Here is a 26195-nt window from a genome sequence, read left to right as displayed (position 1 = left end):
CATCTGAAGTGACCAGCATGACAAGTTGATGAATTAAACTTAAAATCTTCTGTTAAGCAGATTCAACAGACCTCCCCACATTAGAAGCAGCCATCTTCGTTAACAAAAAATGCCTCAGCGGCGCTCCTCTTTCAGTGATTGTATCAAACTTGGCCTATTTTAGATTAACGGTTGGAAAGACGGATGGTAATCTGTCTGAACACGAGGGGGGCAAACCTATCTGTGAAAGTAAATAAACATGAGCTCACTGATTGGTCTGATTTCGAGGCTAAGTCATAACTTTAAAATTCACGTGATCTACACAGAATGCTGCAGAGAGCAAAAAAACGCCTGGTGGAAAGCAAACCCACATCTCACACAAACATCTCACACACACACAAAAAGTAAAACGAAACCCTAACTACAGACTTTACTGTGAGATTTATGTACCAACATATAGTGACATGGTAATCTAGAGAACGTCCCGAGAGCATTCACAATCCAAACAAGCCAGCGAGCTGACAACACACAGACCACCCCAGAGAGCCAGACAAGAGAAAAGAGGTGAGAGGAGACACAGAGGAATTGGTCCACCCAAGTTCAGCTGTAACTGTTTCGTAGCTGGTTCTGAGTACAAGTAGAAGTTTTACGAGCCTATTTCTGATCTAATTTACTCTCACATAAGCTGTTTTCAGACATGAACTCCAGAGAAAGTCCGCACACGTTCACAACAACAAAGGAATCTGCTGCGTTCAGCGGGCTGAGGCAGGATGTAACATATTAATGCCGCTGCAATGTTTTTGTATATAGCACATCAATACCAGCATCGGCTCTTATCACCAAAAGCTCTTTTGACATCTTCGTCGGTGTCTTCTACAAATATGGCACCACTTTTTCGTCCTGAGATACTGAGGTATTCCTTTAGTTTTTAATACAGCCCCTCAAGAGAATATCCAGAGATCATTCGGACTTCAGTGAATGTCTGAAAGAAGCTATACTATTTGACCTAAGTCTAAGAATCTTACTGTAGTTACTTCAGTGGAAGGAACTATACTCTATTAATGCCCAGAAAAAATGATAAATCTTATGTATTGCAAGCATTAACCAGTAAAAATTCTGACAAATATAATCCAACGGCCACAGCATCAAAGTCCTTCAAGCGACAGTCAGTGAGAAAGAGAGAAAGTTAGAGGGATGTAGAGAGAAGAATGTATTTTGTCTGAGAAGAAAAATCACAGCCAGCGCTTTGAGATTAAAAAACACATGGGAAAAAGGCACCATCTGTGTATAGATGATTGTTGTGATCATGTTTGTATTTACATTTTTCACTCTGATGACAGCTCCCGACAAGATCTTTCAACTGCCAACGACTGTAAAGATTTAGGAACTATTAAATATTTTGGGACCACTGATGGTATGAAAACTTAATACTGAGCTATGATACATAAAAAGGAATTACAAATGCCGGAGGAGCGGCTCTCACTGTGGATTGGTCTTTATACCGTTCATGCTGCATCAAGGGCTCATTCATATTAATGAAACACAGAATGGACTGAGTGTAATGGACTGAATCCACTATGATGTACTAAGTGGCTGGCTCTCTATGTGTGTGTGTGTGTGCAGATAGGAATTGCGTGTCATTATGCCAAAGTGCTGCAGCTGTTTTGTGTGTGACAGTCACAAAAGCCTTAAAACATGACAAAATGACAAACAATTTGTACAGAGGAGCATACGTTATGAACACACAACTAAAAATGCCATAATTTATTAAGGCAATTTCGATAAGCTAGGATGCTTTTAATGTTCTTGAAAGGTAAAACATATTTCTCCTTTGTGATACCATTTCTTGTCCTCTGCAGAGTAAACAAACTGAAAACGAGCCCTATTAGTAGTAGTGCTGACAGACAGTGATGAATAATGTGAACACCAAACAACATCAGTATAAATCTCCTATAGCTTGTTCACTGACAGATCGGACTTGGAACAGGCAACTCAAAACCAGATCTTGTCAAAACAATGTCCTCACTGTAGTAGTGAGGTTCGTCATTATCCCTCCGCAGTCCCAACTGTCAGTTGTTTAACAATTTCACAAGTTTGGAAAAAGCTGTTGAGTTTCAATATGTCCAGTGGAAATCCTAGCCTTAGGATGTTGAAACACGGCTGAGTAAGTCCGATGATGTCTAAAGCAGCGACGTCTAAAGCAGCAAAAACAAAAATGCTCTATATGGGTTTTTTTGCACCACAAAAGTTAAGGTTTTGTGATTAAAGCACACATGTACATGTAAGAACATGTGTATGAGGAACGTCCCATTCTCCTCATCTATTCTTTACCCTGAAACTAACATAAAAACAATTAGTCTAAAAAGTCTCCATCGTGGTGAAGGCTGTCAGAAGAGCCACTTGATTAAATTATTAGATGTTATCTCTGCAGCCTGAAGACTGAGTGCAGGGAAAAGAAGACAAATCAGGAATGTGGCAGAAAGGTGGCGGTAGGGTCAGGTCTATAGGGGTAGACTATAGAGCCTGACTTGTGTGAATTCTTGTGGGGCTGATACCGATATAAGACAGAGAAAAAAAAATACAAAATATCAGCTGATATATAAATTAAAAACAATTATTCCTAAGATGTTATCAAACTCTTATGACAAAAACTGATATACATACTTAAGGTTAGGTTCATATCTGCCAATTCTCATCAGCTATTATTATAACTAATTCAACATTCCAGCTCCTAACGTGCCAGTTGGGTCTATTGGAGGGGAAAAAAGAGCACATTGATGTATTCATGTGAGTCAGGGAGAGAGTATCAGTACCAGAAACTCAATGACAGAGTGAGAGCAGAGCTAAAAAAAAAAAAAAAAAAAGAAGGAAAAAAGGAAAGCAACAGCATTCCACTGCAGTGTTTGGTATTGTGCAAGCTCTGGGAGAGTTGTTGGAGTCTGGTCTGGGAAAGAGCCAGTGTGGGTCTCTGGGGAGACCAACCCGCTGGCCTCCAGACAAACACCAGCAGAGGGGCAGAGCAGGCACAGCCAGATGTGTGGGATGTGTGGGAGTGCAAACTACACACAAAGACAACACAGGATATATGGCCTTGTTCATTCCTGGCATTAAAATGTGTCTCGGGTGATTTGATCTGAGCTTTAAGTACGCCCGTTCACAACTAGCATTAGAATGCATCTCCACAAGCCTCCTGAGTGGCCACGTGTGATTGGGTCTCAATTCCCTGCTCTACATGCAAATAAACACCTACATCATTTCTGTTAAAAGACCAACTGGGTTGTTGTTGTTTTTAACCATCTGAAGGCATCAAAGCACCTCCTTCCTCATCTAGTCAGCAGGAAATTAAAGAGAAGAAGAAATCTAAATAATACAGGCTAGGTCTATTTCTTGGCGAGTTCAACGCAAAGCAAATCGGCCAAGATGTTTGACGCACTGGAAATACAGTATATCTCTATGGGCTTGACAAAATGTTCAGAAGTCAAAGCAAAGCCAGCATACACAATTAATACAGCATGTATTTGTGAAGGAGTATATGCAACTATTGGATACTATTAATGGGAGCTTTGCAAATAAATACAATGTGCATAACTTCTACCTGATCACAAATTCTGAACAGGAACAAAATGTTTTCCAGGAAAAAAAAACAAAAAAAACAAAAAATCACACTGCGTGACTCCTTATTGTTCCCAAATTCTTTGTCTCTGGAGCAGGTACAAATGTGCAACATGATCATTGTCAGCTCTGTCCTTTTTTAGTTTTCGGTGAGCCATTTATGCAGAGGAAAAACATCTCAAGTGTCCAAAGTCCTATGCAGACTATGATGTGGTACATTTATTTCCCTTTCATAACACTACTTTAGAAATCACAGTGGTGGCAAGAGGGAACAAAAAATAACCTTTAACATAAACCCAAAGGAAAACTGTCAGGCAGAGGGCGATAAGACAGATCTGTAGTCTGCTCAGTGGGAAACTCAATGGTGGTTTGCTTGCCCTGGTCAAACATGAACCACATTTCTTTGACCATCTTTAATAAATAGCCTTTTTTTTTTTTTTTTGTCACATATAATTTCACTCCTGTATTTATCATCTGGTTTTGGAAAAAGGAGAAAAAAAGGATTTAATGTGCAATATATACAAAAACCTTCTACACACAGCAGGTCTGTATTAATGTACAATCCGGATGTGGGGCTATAAATAACAAGCGTGTCATCATCAGATTTTTTCTCTCACAAACAGTTTTCTTATATCACACACACACACACACACACACACACACACACACACACACACACACACACACACACACACACACACACACACACACACACACACACACACACACACACACACACACACACACACACACACACTTACTCTCTCAGTTTCAATCGCTCATAGTCTCCACACTGTAGAGTAAAACTGACACAGTGATTACCCAGGGGCAGGTTGGTGATGGCTGTGGAGAAGAGAGGATGGTTTTCTCTTCCCCGATTCCTAACGAACATCCTCGCTGTTGAGGGTAGCATCACCGGGTATTTCTGGGATTCCAGTGAGGATGCATTGAACAGCAACCAGTTCGGATCACAGCAAATTCTCATGGCTTCAGGACTTTAATATCACAAATACATCTTACTGCCTGAAATATAGTTGCCTTTGCTATTTTAGGCAGAGCAGACAGCACGTTGTCGTCCTGTCAATGAATGTACTATTAATGTGCTAATAGCTATGAAACTTAACAGTTTAGCTTTCCCTTTCTATCAGCTGCTTTCTCAACCACTTTATTCTTTGCTCTATTTAAGATCTAAACCATTATTAAGAATTATTGAAAGACTACAAAATATTGGCGCTGTCAGACTTAGGTCAACATCAAAAGAACAAGTATAATATACTGTATATACTAAGTATTTTAGAAGACTACTAGGTAAGGGAAAGATGAATAAAGTAGTACTCCTGGTACTTTTAAATTCAACTCCAGCATACTTCTGCCTTAATTAGTCCTTCTGAAGTGCAAGCATGAGAAAGACAGTGTATAGGCAGAATATATAGGAAGCTGCAAAAGACAGAAACAGCCCCAAGACAAAACCGAAGCTGCTGGAAAAAAAGCTTGTCCTAGTTTCTTCCAAGAACAATCGCCTGCTTCTGCTACAGTGTTCAACTCGGAGACAAATGAGAAAAGAGGGGGGGGGGGGGCAGATTTGATAACAGTTCGCAATTACCACCAATAAAAAGAAACAGTGGTTTCTGTGGGTGTAGAAACTACCCCCTCCCTCTTTTCTTCATGGTGGAGTTGGACTGAAGACTGATGGTAATGGGGGGACAGGCTTATTTCACTAACGATTTAACCACGGCTCTGTCCGTTTCTCTGCCTGCTTACTGTGCTCTCTGGAGCATTGCTATGCTAATCCAATCTGGCTCAAGTTAGGAGAACATTCACAGCTGCCTTATGGTGTTGTGTGAAATCGGGATTTATTCCAAAACGTGACCGACTTTGATGAAAGAAATAGGAACAGGAGGGTAAAAGAGAAACTAAAATCATTGTACTACTTAAAGAATTTTAGCTTTATATTGAAAACCAACTTCAATAAGTTGCCATTACTTGTGTCTTAGTCAAAAAATAATTGAACTCTATGAACAGATTTTGCATGTGAATGTGCAGAATCTGTAGGCAAGGGAAAAGATTTTGGAGCCGGAAGTCTTATGTTTTCTGTTTCTAATTTGACCAATCATGTTTGAGCAGGCTTTGCCCCATCCAGGCAGCTCAATATCACAACAACAGCAATAACAACAACCAATCCCTAATCAGTGAATAGTTGTTTACTGTATTTCTGTTTTGGATAGACACATATAGCTTTCATTCTTGTAGTATGAAGGTTCATTTGTCTCGTAGTGGTTTTGATGAAAGTGAGGTGTCAGTGTTGTGCATGAACGCGTTCAATATTTTTTGAGTTTCATTTTCATTTGTAAACTGATTCAGTTTACAAAATGAAATGATGAACAGCAATGTTTTTTTTTTATCCTCATCGTATCGGCCATCATGTGAAAAACCGGGAGCGAGTGAACAGCACACAGGCCTCGTGGCTCAGCCCACACTCCTCATAAGAGGAGTGTTAACATGAATCAGAAGGTAAGTGTTGAAGAACAGTGGCAACAAACAGTGAAAATACAGTTTCCACTACAGTCCACACTGGAACTGTGAACTTATGAAAATAAAACTATGAACGTGAACTAGTTAATTTTCATGAACTGAACTTTTAACAAGATCTTTTTTAAGTGTGAACTGGCACAACACTGGAGGTGTGGGCCAAGAAAAACAACTGCTGGCATCAAGAGCTCAAAGGGAATACCACATCATCCAATTACAGTAAACACAACACCTCCATGCTTTACCCTGCCAAGAGCAAAAACAAAACAGCAGCAGCAGATACCAAGGGACCCCGGAGAAGGCAGATGCAGCGGGCGCATGTCATCCTACGCCACCATATTGCTTTCAGGTGAAGTGCAAAGGGGACGAAGAGGAGCAGCTATCTATGGGTCAAAAGCTTTTTGAATGCTTTGTATAGGCTCACAGAAGGCAAAGCCCCCCTGCATGCCTTTACCTGAACAAGCATATCATCCTCCTTTCTTCCTCTGACTGGCCCCAAACCATTTGACTGGGTGCATGAGTGTGTCTGTTCCTGTACTTATTATCTTTGTGAGGACCATTTGGTTGCTGCAAGTGTTTGCTGCTAAGTAACATTTTTTTTTATTTTTCCCTTGGCATCATGAAGAGATGAAAAATATGTAGTTTCAGCATCAGCATCAATATCACAAACATTTGCAATCTTCAGTATCTCAGAGGAGCCTTGAAATTATCATAAATTCAACCAGTCCCTGAGATATTTATAAGAGTTTGCAATTTTTTTGAGATCCCATGATTTCTCTGCAAAAATTGTATCAACCAAACATCCTTGAACTACGCAAAGGACATTCTTTCCCTTGTAGCACTTGGCCTCCCCGGGCTATCCTTATTCCAAATAAAGTCCTCTGATTTACAGTATATTGCAGAAGAAGTTATTTCCCCCATACAGTTCATTCCAAGTGTTTGCGTGTGTGCTTATGTGTCTTTAAGGTCTCAAAACAAAGCACCAAAGAAAAGCAAAACCAAAGAGACGAAGGTTCTCTAGTGTTTCTTTGTAAAAATGTCAAGTGCAGCACATGAATCTATTATTTTCATACAAGCACAGTAACATCTGTGGTGGAGACGGAGCACATGTTAACAGAGCAGGACCCAAACCTGCTGAGACACAACGACACAAATGGCTGCTTTTTCACCAAGCTGGCACTGAGGCATATGGAAACAGAGATCATTAGCAAGATAATAAGGGAAGGACAATGTCATCGATAAAATCCTCACAACAATTAGCATTAAAACTAAGCATTCAAGGATTTATATACAGTGAATAATCAGAGAACTTTGCAGTTCACTCAACTGTGCAGAGCATTTTAGTGTGTGTTATTATGTTATTCTTTTGGTTTAATGGCAAGACAACATTATTTTTCTGATTCCCTCTCGCTGCTTTCTCCAGCTTTGCACAAACAGGTGGCTTTTTTCTGCCAAAAAAAAAGCTGTACCTGCCCAGCACCAACCAGCAGTCAGAATGGCACTAAGTAGGAGTCCATGCCTCTGCCAAGGCCCAACAGTCCCATAATGAAAACACATTTAAATTCACTAGATCAGTTTTTCAGTAACAGAGTAGTAACCTCTGACCTTCTGGGCCGTATGTTCACGGCTGTGCCGCGACTGGTGCAAGCTGCTCTGACATTTCAGTTTTTTCTCACCCTGAAATAAACTTTGTGCATCTGTGTGGTATTTTGGTGCCAAGTGCAGAGTGCACTGATTCTGACAGTATCTGTTGTCCACAACTGCTTTACACTTAATCTGAAGTCAGTAGGACGAATCCATTGATAAATCTGCACCCTCTCAATTGAGTGCCCAGTTAAAGCACAGTGCCATAATGCATGGCTGGCCACCTTTAATAAATCACATGCAATGGACAAAAAATTATTCACATAAAATAAATACTACAAACATCAGATTGGTCTGTTATGACTGTTGTTTAAGTGGAAAATATAGGACAGGCTCATCATGTCCGAGTGAGACACTCTAGGAACTTTAAATCCAGGAGAAGACAAAAAGTGTGAAGACAGCAGGGGTTCCCCGCTGGATTTACCACGAGCAAATGGGGGGTTTGATGATGCTTCTAAAACGCGACAGATGCAAAAATGCAAAAAACTAAAAGAAAACAAATAGCTCACGATTAAAACGCGTAGAAGACACCAATGAAGATGTCAAGAGAGTTTGTGGTGATAAGAGCTGAAAAATTTGTCGGGGTACTGTAACCATGATCGCATGATCTACACAGCTGAGTTAATACGTCACTTCCTGTCTCTGCCTGCTGCACCCTGCTGCTCCACCTCTCGCCTGAATAATGCGGAGGAGGCTCATCTATTATTTCTAAATATAAATCAAAATTCTTGCCACTGCACCTACATGAAGCCAAATAGCAGGTGAAACTGTCCATGCTCTGGACTGTTATACACTTTCAGAATCAGAATCAGAATCAGAATTATTTTTATTGCCAAGTATATTTACATATACAGGAAATTGCCTTGGTGTGGTTTCTGAAACACTTGCATGGATTAAGTCCTATGGTAATGCTTTTATCTTGTTTAACTAATCCATATAGTTTTATTTCTGCCATAGTTCAATGTAAAATCATTAAGTTTTCATTTCTGGCATGCTGCATTTACCATGTTGAACTGGTACAACAGTCCAGTACCCCCACATGGTATCATAATCTAATGTTCACACAATGTTCCTCCATTGTTGTGCATCTCAACTAATCCAGTTATTCAGGACATTATGCACAACGGCTGTTCAGAAACCATTTAGTCCAAAATTTCTACAACAGCTGTTTTGGCTTCATTATTTACTGTATCAAATATGGACAGAGTGAGTCGGGTAGCTGTAATAAATATCAATAAGTGTGTCAGTCATTAAGTTAGGAACACAGTCTTCATGCACACAGCTTTTGTTTTTGGAAAAAGCCAGTCTTGTCTTACTAATACTAGAATGTGCTGGATCTGTACCGAGTGGAATCAGCAGGATAATAAACACAGTGAGACAGGAGACTAATCACTACATGACTCTGGTCCATGGGGAGTTACCAGTCTCACTTGGCATCAACATTTAGAGTCACAAAAATGTATCTCAGTACAAAACAGTACAGCAAATAAAGCCACAGGGAGACATCTACTGCTGAGGATAAAATTAAGATTTTGTAAGCCATTATTTCAAGTGTGTGTGTGCTGCATTTGCTAGCTAAAGAACCATTAAAAGCCTGAGGACATGGGAGAAACAGACCAATATGCACTCACACAGACACACATCTACAAAAAAGGAGTATACTCACAGCAATGAATCAAGCAGCAGCTGTGGCAGCCATCGAGTCAAAGCTGGTGGAGCAGAGAGCACCTACCGCTGGAACCTACAGAGACCAGGAAGCAGAAACAGAGTCAGGAAGATAATCATTGTGTATGAGTGTGAGGGAAACAACGAAGAGGGAGGGTGACAGGAGGGTGAAACGGAGTGAGACAGAGGGAGAGAAGAAGACAGATCATTTTGTTAGCTTTGCTTGAAGAAGTCTCCTCAACATTGTGGAAACTTTAATACACAAACTTGAGACATATGAACTCATTCAAGCTTAAAATCACCATGAGATCTTGTTATCGAAGCAACTGTTTACCGGACATACAGTCGAGCAAATACAAAAAGTTTTTAATTCATCTGGGTTACAGTATGTGGTAGATGGCATTTCTTGTATAAATTGTAACTGTAATTGCTCAATAATATTCCGTATAAACATAAGTACAACAGATGGAGCATCATTACACAAATATAAGCTTTTATGGCCCTTTCAGATAGAAAGCTATTTGCGCTGCACTTGCTACTTAGTTCAGAGCAAAACAGGAGGAGGAGTTTTCAGTTTTTAAGCTGGATGTTTTGTTTCTATTGGAAGAACTTGCTGCACTTCTAGTGCGCTTTGCTCGCCCCAACGAAAAACTGTTCTTGCATGGTGCAAGCCATTGAAAAAAATGTGTTTCAGAGTAAAACGGTGCTGTTGTATTGCAACTCAGAGGGCCTTTAGCACACTGGGAACTTAATTGTCTTCCTCTGAGTAGAAAAGCCAGTGTTATATCAGAAACCAAAACTCCGACACAATGATGACCATGAATGCTATTTTATCTTGTAGTGAGTCTGGGTGGTTTGAGGTTTAACGGTCAGTCATGACAGTCTTGTTTCTTGTATGTTCATGTGCATATTTCACTGGTCAATGTAACATGTTTTACATTTGACAATACATGCACGGTGCTCAGTTGAGGAATATGAAAACATCCATCTTTTCCTGGCATCCTGCATGTTGAAATAAACTGGAGAGTAATAGTTCTCCTAATCCTGTTGGTGGATTTAATGTCAACTGTGAAGGAAGGTGCAGATTTTCTGTCAGTGTATTGAAATTGCTCAGCCCATTCAAATTTAATCCTCCTTTTGCTGCAGGATCTGTTCGAGGTGATGTGTTTCAAGACTTCCAAGTGTCGCTATACATACAAGAAAAATTAATAACGCAAAACTGTTCTGCCTTTTCAGATTCAATCCAAAGAAACGTTCGGCATTAAGTTTTCCCCAGAAGAAGCATCTGATAGGGTTATGCAATTAGCCACAGTCATTTCAGGAGCCTTGAATTTTTTATGAGCCAATTGAATCACTTAAGAATGGAAAAAATGACCTGTCAAAATTGGAATGTGGAGTATAAATCCCTGGAGGTCCTGTGGTGATTAAACCCATACATTAGTGAATAAATGCAGTTTGTACCTTTGTATCTAAGCCTCCCCTTTATAACTTGGTCTGATTGAGTATATTTGTAACTGAGATGGTACCAACACACTGCGTTTTAGTTATCTTATGTGCGTGCTGTAAACACAAATATTTGATCTCTGTTGAGAGTCCAGAGTCCAGAGCCCAGAGCCCATTACGCCGACATTCTCTTAAGTTCATGTCTAAAAAAAAGCTCAAGAGACACAGGTGGAAGAAGAAATGTCATTTTTCTTTTAGACAGTGCAGGGCTCTTGGGTAGGTAGCATAGCTTTCTGTGTCATGCGTGCCATGAAGGAAAGATTAAGAGTCAAGAGTACTGCTCCAGACAGTTGAGGCTCATTTTCATAATAGCAAAAGTTCAGGGAGAGTGTTTCTAAAGGTGAAGAAGGTTAAAGACAGAATTATACATCCGATGCTCTGTTGGTTCTTAGTGTTACTCCCACACTCTCTCAGAGCAACAGACCTGGAAGTTGTCCAATAAAACCAGCTCAAGTTGACTTAAGCAGGTCAGCTGGATTACTCACTAGTTAAAGGCTCAATGGACAAATGACAGCAGGGTAGTTAATGAAAAGAAAATTCTTTTTACACTCTTGCACTCGTAAGAATAATTATCAAACCTGTAGTTGTATTTCTCATTAGAGGCTCCTCCAGTATCAGCCTAACACTTTGCTTTGCACATTTCTGCTGACTTCAATTCCCAGTCTGGTGTTTACAGGTGCCATTGCACGCATGTCCCTGCCTCTGTGATCTATGTTGACTGCAATCCTTACGTCATACCTAGTGAACAACAGCTGTTGGTCCATCTGCTACCTGTAAAATTCCCTTCCATGGGACTCACAACTCTAGCTCACTAGTGTTTTTCGCTGAGACACAGAGTGTGAGTTGCTGCTTTGACACAGTAATAACAGTTTGAATTTTTGTCTGGCTTGCATATTTTTCTCTGGAGTTCACCCTATAAGGTATCCACACAACATAATGACAACTGTGTTGCTCAGTGGCATTTCAGCAGTACTGTATGGGGTACAACCTTGTCACTTTGAAAAAAAAAAAAAAAATCACTAAACTGCTATTTGTCTCTAGTTTTCACCATCATCCATCACACTAAATTTAAGGTATTGTGAAGGCAAGCCTGTCTTAAAACGTAAGACCTGTGTTTTTCTTAAATATGGTGTTGGATATAGTATAAGTCTGTGGTTGAGTACGAGGACACGCAGGAAGCTTTTACACAACAGGGCTCAGTGGACGACCACAGACAAATCATCACTTAAAATTTAGAGCTTTGTGGCACAGTCAATGACACACAGACAAAGATATTGCCGCTATCAGATGGAACTTGCACGAAAAGCATGTATCAGTCCTATGTGCTGCTTCATGAATATGCAAAAACAGCCTAACCCAGAAATCAGAGTGGCTGATATGCTAGATGCTCTATGTCACTTTTGTAGTTATTCCCTAGCTCCATCTTTCCCTTGTCTCCATAACGACCAACTCCAACCAAGTGCTCTCTGTATTTTCGGTGACAGCCCATGTGCTGCAGAAGGTTATTGCATTGGGCTCCACAGTGACAAGTATCACTGTGACTTCTCATTTAATTTACTGACATCGCAGAGAGATGAGTTGAGTGGTAAAATCTGAAAACTGTTATCGTAATATGTTAATCATTCCACACCAAACCTCTTAGAAAGTCCTATGTGAGAAAATTAGAGCAGATACATTCATATTTTATGAATACAAAAGTAAATTTATTTTTGCCTTTAGAGCCTATTCAACTGCTGGAGCTGTCCTTCTGAAGATAATAATAAATGTTCTGTCTTATAGAAAGATTTAAACAATTTTATACTTATTTGTCAAGCTGTTTAGGCAGCACCGGTGCACCTCTAAGTGGTTAAAAATATGCAGGACATGGTGACTGCAGGTCTTCTGTCCAAAAATACCTCAAAACTGGGACTGTGTTTAGTCAACCAACAGTCCATTCAATGTTTCCCCATAATTAACTAGACTGTGGCGGCCCGCCATTGCCTACTTTGTCCTGCCACTGTTTCATAATGATCCAGAATTTCATTCCCATAACAACACATATCTCCTACTTGGAGTTTTGTGATGTTGCTTGCTTCACTGTACAGCTGTTTGCAGCACTTGACCTGCTGTCAAACTTTCTGTCTCTCACACACACACGCACATAATTTGACCTGGCTGTCTTATTCAGACTGGTCACAAGCTGCTCGGGCTGAAATCCCACTGTGTTGCTGACAGTCAATAAAATAAAAAAAACCATAAAGTTTTACCGTCCTCGTCAGACAGCCATAACTAACCTCGGCAGTTTCAGCTTTAGGTGCGCATATTAGCACGAAAGGCATGCAGTTCTCATCTGGCAGACCAAACCACAACACCTGCCATTTGTATAGTACGTCACTGGGATATCACAATTATTATCCCCCAGGTGCCACTATCACCACAGACACATCTTATTCTATGGGAAACAATGCTGAGTAGTGTTATGCCACACAATTTCTGAAACCCTACAACCAGAAAACCAGATTCTTCTGAAAAGCATGCTTCAAAAGTATGTGGAACAAAATCTTCTCCAAGAACTCAAAGGAGGCTAGTATCAATCCTTTTTAAAAACCTATGCCCTGAAGCAGTGGTATGTAAAACAAGACTCATCATAATTCATCATGGGCATTGGGCTCAGACAAAGAATTGGCACAGAATCCATACTTAAAACTGTGTTTTGGCTCCACTCCTTCATCACAACAAGCCTGTTGGATCTTTAGCAAAGTTTTTACCAATCTGTTATAGTTAGCTACAAAACGAACAAGATGCCCTCCACTTGACATTATTTGGAGAAAAAAAAAGCCTCCAGAAATAATGAAAAGCAATGCCATCAAAATATGCTTCTTGGCACAAATTAAATGTAAACATTTACAGCAAGTGTTCCATCTGTGATTGTGAAAGTTTTTCACAGAACTACAGAGCAAGACCAGTAAGTGTTAGTTTTTCAAAACACTGTGGACAAAAATGCCAGATTGAAATGCAAAAATGTTTATTACATTAATTTATATTGCCAGAATGAAATAAAAGCAAGTAATGAAACGGACTGTACATTTTTGGCCAACAGTATTTTAAGAAATTAAGAAATTATCCCGACAGAACATTTTTCAAATTAGTTCAAATGAAAACTGCTTTTCACTGGCAACAACAGTTTCTCCATTTGTCTCCACAGTTGTCGAAGGAGGCTTCCAAGTTTTTTGTTGCCCAGTCGATTCACTTTGTCACAGCCTAACCTCAGCGCTCCCCTGTAGGTCAAATGGGAATAAAGAGCGATGGAACTCTGCCAATTTACACCTTAGCTGAGACATCTGGCTGGAGGAAAGTTTGCTGTGAAGCAATTCAAAACTGGAAAAGGGGGAGAGAGAGAAAAAATGTGCACCGAGGTAAAGGGGCATGGAAGCTATATGAGGCCGTCTTGGCACAGGTTCAAGTATTGGTCTCTCTCTCTATAATACCGTCTAGTGTTTTTGACATCATCCATGACATTTTTACGTATTTTACTGGACAATTCTTGCTTTCCTTTAGGTAAGGTGCCATTACTTGATGTAAGTGGAGGTATGTCAAAATAAGCAAAACAGCCCTTCAACATTTTTTGGCCTACATTTGTTGCATCTGCTAATCATTTTAAGATTTGACTCCATAATCTCTTATTCACCTGTAAATCAACTGGATGATTTAAGGTTGAGTTACAAATCTACTGCTCAGTGAAATACATGAATGGACTGAAATTAAGGCCAAATTGACTCATCCTCCATAGGAAATTAGCACAGAATGGATTGGAAACAAGAACATAACCAACCATTCACTGTTACCATTACTTGTTCCACTTGGTAATTCATTACCACTTGGTGTTTAAATCACTGCCAACAGACACACTGTCACTGGTCTGGCAGAAAAAGCATTACCTAGATGTTTGTGTGTGTGTGTGTGTATATATATCAGCATTGAGAACAGGATGAATCTTACTGTGCATTTATCTCTCCTTTATTTCAGTCAATTTAGAGCTTTGGTCCATTTTTACAGTAGGATGAAATCCTGTTAAAGATCCTTTTATTATGGTTTGGATTTCCTATGCAGACTGTGAAGGATTGTGCTGTAAATGCAGTGAGACGAGTCAGGGTGCAAACAACAGTCCCTGTAAGCAGATATAGCTTCTATTCTTTTTTTTTTTTAAGCTGAGAAAGCTACTCAAACACAAATTCAATATTCAAACGAGAGAAAGGTGAGCACATGACTGATACCATGTTGTATAAAAGACTAGGACAAGACAAAAGAACATAAACACCTATGGTTGTATCAAAAAGGTTAAGCATACAGACAAAAGCATTTTCCAGCCCTGACACACTTCCATTGTCGTCTAAAAACACTTAACTAAGAAAGCTGCTTTTGCTCCATGAGCGCTCATTAACATCAGCCAGTCTGTCCGAACACAAACATCCTGTATGATTAAAGGGTGTCCTGTCAGAAGAAGTCCCTTCTCTGAACATTGAGGCACTCCAGACAGGAGGAGATAATAATGATAGATAGAATGGCCGGTGATTCCCTCTCCTCAGAGACTCCTCAGCGTCTCCCTGACTTCACTAATCCATCCCTTTTCACAATCTTCTCTTTGCAGATCTCTGAAGTCCTGTGAGATCACCCTGTCCATCTGTGTCTCTGAGCTTGGCAGTATGCTAGCATTAAGCTTCCGTCATGCAGTGCAGACAGCAACAGTTGTTAGTTCTGAAAGCGCAGGAAGAGGAGGGAGTTACAGAGTGTAAAAAAAAAAACAAGGTGACTAACTACTTACAAAACAGTGGCGTGTATCCGAGCCGCGGCCAGGCAGACGAACGGCGGAAAGAGCCACATGACAAACGTAGTCGAGATGCAGCCGGTGCATGAATGAGAGACAGAGAGGGAGGGAGGAGAAGCTCAAGCACTATGCAAGGAGGGGGGAGGGAGGGAGGGAGGGAACAAGTATGACAGTGCAGCTGATGATGAGGGAGCCAAAACATAACAGAGGAGAGTGATGAGGAAAGTAGCTCAGACAAGTAAAGGATGGTGAGAATCTAATCAACAAATCTTGTCACATTTAAAGAGAGCATATATAAAAAACTAAGGGAAATAAGAAGAGTAACAGGATGACTGAAAGCAATATCAATTCATGTTCAGTCCCCCATATGTGAAGCGCTCTAACAACAAGCTCAGCATCAAGGCCCATTAAGGAGTTGTTCATGTTGTTCCAAGAAAGGATAAGAGGCGACGGAATGAGAGAATGAGGCTGAGCTGAATCCTCTCGGTAAGACTGAATTCCCAGTGAGACCTATCAGTTTCATGATGCCTCTTTACCTTACATCTTGCAAACAGAGTCGGAGCAGAGCAGCTGTCAACCTCCACAGATATGGATCGTAGCGCAGGCAACCTCAAGTACAAATTTAGTAGATGTTTCAGTAGCTTAATGCCTTGTAGAGTGGTCGAGTCTAGACAGAGTAAGTTATCTCCCCTTCGTAAATAAGTAATATTAAGGATATGAGGGGCAAAGCAGTAAGGAAAATCAGATGTGCAGCATTTTGAACGCATTTTTCTCTCCTTGGGCCTGCGATCTACACCCTAATAAAATGTTTTAAGAGGAAAGGAAATACATCTGGATAAAAAAAAAACTAGGATGATTTATAATTTATATTTCATTGGCTAAAACTTAGAGCCAGGAGGGTGAGCTACAACTATGTGCTAAAATATGACATTGTAAATATTGTTTTGGCAAAGTAATCTGAATAGTGATTCAAACAGTATGTCTCCTTTTCATGCTACAAAAATGTTCTACATTGAAACTACGATGGAGCTAAGATAGTAGATAACATAACTTTTTTATTACATGTCATTACATGTCATTTAGCTGACGCTTTTAGCCAACGCAACTTCCAGTTAGGGAATTCGACATCTATAAGGGGCCATTAAGGGTTCAGCATCTTGCCCAAGGACACTTCAGCATGGGCTGGGATTCGAGCCGCCAACCTTCCGGTTGAAGGGCGACTGCTCTCGGACAAAGTTCACAGACTATGTTAACTTTGTCCTGAACTATGTCTGAAACAGGCAAAAGCTGTACCTGACGCAAATCAGGGCGCCACCCCCTTCAATGTAGTCACCTTGTGCAGTGATGCAGTGCTTTGGCCAACACTAACTGGAAGTCCTGCTCTGTAAGCGCATTAAGCACAAACTGTTAGATTTTGTCATCTGTTTGAAAACAGCAAACAATCAGCTCAAGAGGAGAAGAGGAAAGTTGTATGCAGGCAAATCAAGCAACTAGTCTTAGTAGGGAGTGATAATTGTACTGTATTAGTGTGGACAAAATCTTTGCTTGTTTCCAACTCCTGGTGTGCGGGTGTATTGTCACGATAAAGCACCCAATAGCCATTTATCACTGCAGACATTTTGACAGCTACTTCAGTTTCAGGCTGGTGATCTTTTGCGTGCTGACTCTGGATCAACAGAGCCATTGTTAATTTTATGAGTAACACCTGTGTTTTTTGCTGTTATTCATGTCAAAATGTCAGCCGTAAAAAAAAAAACTGCCATGGTGTCACAGTTCAAGTCAGAACTACATAAGCACCTGCAAGTGGTCACAAAAACGAGAATAGACACAGGTCCTGATGTTAATGATGCAACATAACGTTGAATACAGAATCACAAGAGTTACAGCTACATTTGCATAAATGTGCCACAATCTACTTGTGCTTAACAGGAACAGTCTCGGTCACACTTCATATTAGAAACTTGATTTCTAGGTCAAAAAAGGAAAAGAGATTATCACACATAATTGTTCTCTAATGTAAATGGAACTGCTGTGGAGTGGAAATATTCCCAGTATAGCATCTATGTAATATTGTAGAACTACGTTTCTTTTCGACAAAAGATGCAGTACTTTCAAAGGATATAGGGGATTTTTGGGGACTTCAGGATAATAATCCTATCACATTAGATTAATGCTAATTACAGGCCTCAAGCACTTATTTTCTTAGATGTTTGAGTTTCATCTATGTCAACTCAAGACAGTAGTTTATACTGTAGTATTCCCTGCTAACTAAAAAATCTCAAAAGGCACTGTCTTCAATGCATCCATCGACCTGTGTGCTGCTCATGAGCCTGCCCCAAATTCCCACATCTAATAGGCCTAGTTTCCAGTGCTCCCTCAAAAATTACTTACTCATGTTGGACTTTAATGAGGTGGGTGCTATGGGGGACTTTTACAATCAAAGCAAATCTGGCTACCAAGCTTCTATATTTTGCATCTAAGGATGAGGACAGAAACTGTTGGTGGCTACAAGGTTTTTCCAGTGTTTAGTCTTGTAGCACAGCGGTACTCAATTAGCTTAAAGAGGCCATTTCCTATTGACCACAAAGGTACTATGCATGCAGATGTCAGTGCAGTTGGCAGATGATTTGGTGAGGTCTATGTGACCCCATCGTCTGGGCGAACATCTGGACCATATGACTTTGACACTAAGGGGCCAGGGCCTAGATTGAGAATAAAAACGGGGCACTGGGGGTGGAATTACTCCAATGGCCCACAAGGGCATGGTTATAAAGAGAGGCAAGGGCTAATAGTTCATTAAATTGCAGTAGTGCAGCATTAGGCTTTGACGAATGGTTACAATGTGTATTAGATTTAAGATATCAATGAAATATGTACTTTATGGCATTTACTTCATTATGTCATGAATAAGCTCTGAATATGAGCAATACATCTAAAAATTGATATAGATCAAAAGGAGGAAATCAAGGAAAATGTTACCCTGCCATTTCTTAGACCCTTGGTTGCTAAGGATATATCTGAAGGGATGGTGTAAGGGCAAATGAAGAAGAAAAGTAAAGTCAGGGATAAGAACTCAGTAGGATAAAAGTTAAGTAAGAGAGATGGGATAAAGTCAAGGGCCTTTGTAGCCTTTGTGGTCACTGATGCTCATCCATCTCAGGGATCAGATTAAGAAAAGCTCCATGAAAATGTTTCCACTCTTATCACTCCATGTGACCATGGGACACAGGGATGATACTATATTTCTCTCAAGAATTAATTCTGTATTCAATATATACATAAACACATGGGCCCTACGACACTTCAGATGGATGACTTACACATGTTGTATGAGGCTACTTGTAAGGGGAACCAGTGCTCATTGTGAACCATGCAATATGAAACAGATGTACCTTTCTTTCAGAAAGGACTAGAAATGCTCTTACAACAATGGTTCATCACAAGAAGTGTTTAATAGGTTTTACTGAAAATCCGCAATTTACCATCAATTGTACAGATTTTATATAAACCCCAAATAACAAATTGGGTCTGAACATTTTCCGCAGTTTGCCGGTCAAAAAGGAGAAATGCCTAGAGGAGTATACAACGGTAAAATGTATGCAAAACATCATCATAAGCTCTCGGGTCTCATTATTTTTCAGAGTTGACTTCTTTGTCAACCTCCACTATGCTTATGGCAACTCTTTTTCATGCCGAGATATATGTACTTTTCTGATTTTGTGTCCAACACATGTTCAAAACATGACCACTGGCTCACTGTGAATTTCCTGGACATTTTACTAAGGGGCTAGCAGAAAAAGCCTGAAAGCAGCTTATGTGGCAATATGCTTGAAAAATCTAAATAGTTTCTATCCATATTTATTCCAGGGGCAGGTTTGCCTGTAAATTCTGGATCTTCAGTGACTTTCAAATCCAATGAGTCAACTGTTACAGACTGTCTGCAACCACACTTAATCTCAGATGACTTCCAAGAAGAATGCCTGTGGTTAGACACCATTATGTACGGCCAACCTGCCATTAAGGTTTACCGCGCTTGATCTGTCAATGTGAGCTACATGTCTGTATGGTAGGCGCTACGCCTGCATAAATATCCCTGTCATGCGTGCATTCAGACACACAAACACCACTGACTCCTCAACAACAGCTGTTTTTAATCACAGCCCTCACACATATGTTAGCACATCTCCCGCTTTGTCACTGCCATCCATCCCCCTGTTTATCAGAGAGTGACACAATCCCTCGCTCCTATTATTATTTTCTCAATCTGGAGTGACAGGCAGCATACCAGGATCATCAATCCCTCTGTCCTTCACTATCAGATGCCCTACCTGCTGGTGGGAGAACTCAGGAAATCACTGCTTTGTCACTATGATAGCTCCCTTTGGCATGTTGTTTCTGCAGCAACAATGTGAGAGAAGGATGTGAGCCTTCACCCATTCTTCTATTAAAATGGCAATTTACCTAGAACCTCAATAACAATTGTATTAATGAGTTCTGGGATCATAAACGTGTTTAAATAACATTATAAAAGTAGAAACAAGAGTAAGCTATCAATCAGATTTGAATTAATCATGACTCATTCAGGAAGTGAAGCTGGTTTTGAAATGGATGCAAGGGTTGACAGTTTCCCTACAAGAGCTCGTATGGTAGCTACTTTGACAATATGGCTATAAAGCTATGTCGGACAAACACGGATGAAAGTTCCATAATCACTTTTTGTGTTTACTTTTTGGCATTTTCAAACTTTGTGGATTTCATACCTCTGATCTGTGGATTCACTTATATATTCCACAGACTAGTGAAAATTCACAATTTCCACAAACCAGTGTGGTGTGAATTTCTGTTGCAGATGTCCATATGCATACTATACTGCATTACAGCCCTTTTTAATGGACACTTAGGACTTCAGGAGAGGTATTGACTGTCTTAAATAGAGCAAAACAGCTTCAAACGCTTTCTGTCCCTCAGTGGAAACATGGAGACTTTTTTGCTTTCTGATCACGACTCCAGTAGGGATGAGAGGCCCCGTATGAGCTCCAGTATCTATGGAGAAATGGGAGAAAGTCATAGTAATCTATCTCAAGCCCCGGCGGAGAGAAAAGGATGAAGAAACAGTTGAGCTTCTTGGCTCGGTTTTGCCCCCAGCAAGTGCTTTCCTTTTTCGACCTTGCCAGCGGAGAGAGGACCAGTTGGGATATGATTCCAGTTTTTTTTTTCTCATCCAGAACCACTCAAGATAAGCATCCAGTCCAGGAAGAAAAATGTTTTCACCAGAGGTATAGAGTATGACAGGGAAAGATGAATTTCAATATCAGTAACATCCTTTCTTTTTCAAATTCTTTGGCAAAACCGGGGAAAAATTGTCTCCAATTCAAGTTTATTTCATCAGGACAGCAATACTGTCAGGACAGCAAAAAAGCCTTGAGCGAGGCCATTTTATGTTTTTTCATATTGTGTGAAAATATCTGGGAAGGACAACACAGGGTTGTTGAAACTCCCACACCACAAAATGTTCCAAGTTTCCAAGCTCTCCCCTTGTTTCTCAATGCCACTATCAGCACATTGCATTCTGCTGCTTTCTCAATCTGCCCTTCTTCCTCAGCTGCATAGCAAATGATTATTAACAGGATCAAAGCATATGAAAGGCTTCTGCAACAGTGAGGTTGAGCTTGGGGAACCGGGTGAATGAAAGAGATAATGGCAAAGCACTGAATTGTTTTTTCCCCCTCAATATGCCACACTGGAGGATCTGTGCTTGGTATTGATGGAATTGGGCAGCGGTCTAAATTATTCTAGGGTAAATCAATTTCCGCAGGAGGTTTTTATTATACAGATTTTCAACGACTAAATCCTTTGTAGTAGTTGACATCTCCGACAAAGAAGAATTATTTGATCATGTCACATTTAATGAACAATGGAAAATGGAAATACAATTTTAGAGAGGTAATGCAAAATGACTTAGATATGACTAAGATATTGAGTCAAATAAAATCACCAGGAAAAATGGAAACAGCATCCTCTGGAAAAGTGTTTCCTCAAATTAAACTATTATCCTTAACCAGCTTATTGCTGGTCTCACTAAATAAAGCTTAGATCAGATTATCCTCATGGACAGATACATATACCATGGAAGTACAGCATACAACAGTTAACAACAACCTGGATGATTTAGTCTAGGAAAACTTAATGTGTGACAAATGTGGATGCTTTAAGACAGGTGTTTTATATTTTCAAATTTATTACCTATTCTATTCCACTTTTTCATGTTCTCCTGTCTGCATCATCATAACAAGTGATCAATAAAGTTTATCTTATATTGAACATATTCTTGGACCGCTTCTTCAGATGTGGTGTCATCCAAGTGTCCGCAAGCCCTGACATTCATATTCGACTCGAAATTTACACCGTATTTTAAGCCTAAATGTCCTTTGATATCCTCCTCGGCGACGCGTTCAAGTTCTCACAGACACACCTGAAAACCACACACACTAGCAGCAGCTAGCATCGCTACTTCGGGTAGTAGACGTTAGGCTTAAAACATGGTGTAAATGACGCCGTTTCGATTTTAGTTTAGTTTTTTGTCGAATATGAATGTCAGGGCTTGCGGACACTTGGATGACACCACACAAGCAGTATGGAGGCATTTTATGTTGTTTTTCTCTGTTGTTTAATTAGGTCTGAAGAAGGGTTCACTTTGGCTGCAACACTGTTTACCCCTGAGACTCCAAAAGTGTTTCGTGGACTCAAACACTTCACCATCGGCAGAGAGGTGGTGAATTTTCATTTTTCTGTGAACTATGCCTTTAAGGCAGAGTTGTGTGTTTCATATTGATTCACTCAGCATTTCCTTTCCCCACTCTCCGTCACTTTCTCTCACAAACACATTCACTACATAGTTAGACTGGCTGGGTGCAATGGGAGAAATCCCACAGCATCTGTGAGCGATTGGCCATGAAAATAATCCATAAAACTTTTACTGTCCCTGTCAATCTCTTTCCCAGCCCTTTCTGGGTACCTGAGCCAACCATCCTGAGTCCATAAATGTGGCAGTTGCCCAAACATAAGACTGTCATGGTTTGTTCTGAGCCAAGTAAAATATTTGAAATGTCACAAATGCAAACTTACTGAGGTAAAGTTGTGTCCAACTAAGGTACAAATATTTTATGATAAGCAAAGAAATAAGCAGATATTTAGAGTTGAATATGGCCCTGAAAGAAAAAAAACAAATACATTTATGGTAAACAAATAATATGGAGGAGATTAAAATGGCATGCTTGAGATGCTAAATGTTATAGATGTTACAGCCCTGTGATACAAGTTTGAACCGTGTTTGCTGTTTAGAGGTGCTCTTTTAAATAAATACTGAACAGTCATTGACTGTAGGAATAATGGATTCTTTGATATTATATATTGTTACATGTATAACATGTGTTGAAATGATAGTATGTAATACTGTATTATGTTATACCTCATTACATTCTTATTTGAATCATTTATTCAACACCAATACAACAACCCTGCAATCTAAAGCTATTCATGTCTCATACAAGGAATTTATTTCCCCTCTCCTGAACTACAGATAGATATTATATTACATGTATGTCATCAATATATAATTCACTTGCTAATTTTACACAAGCCAGGGTGATTTTACTTCTCAAGGACAATTTAAAGTGAATATTTCACTTGGTTATTTGATCCCATTAAAAAGTAACAGAAAAATATCTCAGGATCCCTCCCACGTTAAAGCACAGAGCGGGATTAAAGAGCAATGACTCCAGATCAGCCTTGACACATTTCACTGAGCCGGAGGAAGGCATCAGGTCATAAAGTATTCAGAAGAGAAGGATATTTGATAGTCTAAACCAAGCTGAGAACATAAAGTGGTCAGAGGGATTAAACGGTGCAATATCAATCTGGGACCGTAAAATACAGAGTCAGAGTTTAGGTATGCGCACATGTGGAAAGGTTCAAAAACCTGTTATTTAACAGGGAAACCCTATATGGCTGCTCCATGAGGAAATGAGGAAGCTCCAATGGCTCCAATGTAAGTTCAAAGACATTAAGGGCAATAAGGGACAGTTTAGAGAATAGAGTTCAATATTATGCATAGTGTGCACTGAGTTTTTACTCTCCCATATCTCATTACCTAGAGTTGCAGCTCATATGCACTTCAATGACATAAAATAAGTAAAACAGTCTAGAAGAGTGGCAACTGTGATAAAGAATCTTATCACAAGAAGAGACCATTTGGAGACCTTCCATGTAATTGAAGATGGGCAGTACAGTATGAGCTGAATGGATACTACAAGGAAATTATGAAGGAAATGCAGGCATTTGTAAAGCTGATATGAATGGAATGGAATGAATGCTTGTATTACATGACACAGGGAGACTTTATGGAAATATGTGTGGATGGGTACAGTATATTTTATAATGAGTTTATCTTTTTTGAAACCTACAGTGTAACTTCAAACTACTACACTTGTATCAGGACCAACCACAGTACTTCAGCAAATGTTTCTATGCCTAAGTTGTCACCCAAACAGCCATACAGGATACAGTACAAAACTTTACAGGTTAATAGTAAACTCAGGACTCAAAATACTCAGAATTAATGACTACTATTGAGTACTCACATAGTATTGACTGTTGAGTACTCAGCGGTCGGAAAATCCACATGTTGACCAATGTCCCATAACAAGATGGTCTATAGTTTTTACTACTTGTATTTACGACCAATAACACATGTATCTGTTATCTATATGCATTTAAAAGTGATGGTGAAAATAAAAGCATCAGATAAAGCCGCACGCAAAACAAGTGAAAGGCCATAATAGTGGGAGAGCACTAAGCAACAGTTATCTCAGGAACCACTGTGGTATGCAAAGTGTCAACCCGGCCTCATTTGGCCACAGGATGATCACTAATTAAATTAACAAGCTACTCAACATACCTGGACCTTTTCAACAAAGTATTACAGTGAACACAACCGAGCCTCAGGAGTGGTTCTCAAGTGTTATTGGATTCATATGTAAGGCAAAGAAAGACAAATCTGTTTCTATATTTTTGTTTGCTTCCTGTCTTCCAAGACACCTCTTCTGTCTCTTTGTAATCCTATCAAGTAAATGAAACTAATCATAACACGTACAAGGGATATTCACCATTTTGTCTTAGGTTTTTAACTGAGGTGGAAACAGAAAGCCTCAGATTTTCCACAGAAAACCAATAACTATGGAAGACTAATGACCTTAGTGCAAGCAGCACCAGTGTGTCAGTTGGCACCGTGATATGGGTTTGTTTTTCATCCATACATTTGATTGTGCTTCACTTTCCAAGATACTGAAAAGTATGAGGTCAAGTCTGTCTGTTAGTTCATCAACTTGCTGTTTTTTTTTAAGCTGACTGAAATAAATAATGCTTTGCAGGAGGACATTTTAAAAGAACTTTCATCTCTCTAAGATGTAGATTTGCAAAAACACAGTCCTTCAACATTGTGTTTTAATAAGATGCATCGTTATTAAAGGCAAATACAAAGTTAACTAACACACCAAAAAAAAATCTGTGTAAGCTTTAATGGCCTTGGTTACTTATGTTTGCTGTTTCAATTAATTTACAAGACATTAGATACAGTAGCTTGTGAGGACTTATTCAATGGAGCTTGATACTGTCACTTGCACCTGTTAGCAATGTCAATTTTAGAGGGTTCTTGCACAATTTTGAAATTCTATGTTTTTTAGACCCTTTTAAGACCTCAACAAGTGTAATTTAAGACCCAAAAAATTCCGACACATTTTCTTTGATAAAGAAGATAATTCATTAAAACCTTAATAAGTTTAATAAGATATCAGAATAATTGAATTTTGTTAGGATGACTGCATTTCTTTTGTTTAATATAAGTAACATATTATATATAACTTCAAAGTAAAGTTGATATGTCATACATAACAATATATAGCACCTGATTCTATTCACATGAATATACTAGGGCTGTCAGTTCTTCCAAAAATTCTATTTGACATTACACACAATCAGTCTGAATATATTGTATGCATGCAGTCGGACAAGGTTGAACGCTCAAAGTTGCTCTGGTGAGCCCACAGATTTGGTATAAGGCATTATGCATGGTACAAGGACAACAAACAGCCTCATCTGTGATCTTACGCCATCTACGGTGTGGAACACAAAATACAAATGCCACTTCTCAGATGAGAACTGTCACAGGACGGCTTTGTTTGCAAGCATCCTTCATTTTCATAGCAAAACAACCTAACATTACTGACCTACTTTAATGATTTGTCAAGAAGGCATGAGGTCAAGCAGACAGTGATTGACCTCTGCTGGATCAGGAGACAAACTACTTCAAGTGGTCTGATGCAGTTCTAGACTGTACATTTTTAATTTATACAGGTTGAATATAAACTTTTCGACCCTCGTTCAAATAAATTTTTAAATTTTG

The 26195-nt window shown here is 39.5% G+C and overlaps 1 protein-coding gene across 1 annotated transcript in view; it reads right to left on the bottom strand.

Moving 5' to 3' along the window:
• Positions 1 to 26195, bottom strand: part of peak1 (pseudopodium-enriched atypical kinase 1) — a 100900-nt gene that overhangs the window by 40866 nt on the left and 33839 nt on the right. The window contains exon 3 of the mRNA XM_034589241.1: positions 9431 to 9505. The gene's annotated coding sequence lies outside the window, so the exon portion shown is untranslated. The remainder of the gene's footprint in view (positions 1 to 9430; positions 9506 to 26195) is intronic.

The sequence above is a fragment of the Hippoglossus hippoglossus genome, chromosome 6, assembly GCF_009819705.1.
Source record: "Hippoglossus hippoglossus isolate fHipHip1 chromosome 6, fHipHip1.pri, whole genome shotgun sequence".
NCBI classification, from domain to species: domain Eukaryota; kingdom Metazoa; phylum Chordata; class Actinopteri; order Pleuronectiformes; family Pleuronectidae; genus Hippoglossus; species Hippoglossus hippoglossus.
Note: the sequence above shows the minus strand (reverse complement) of the source record. Positions and strands in the feature narration are given on the sequence as shown.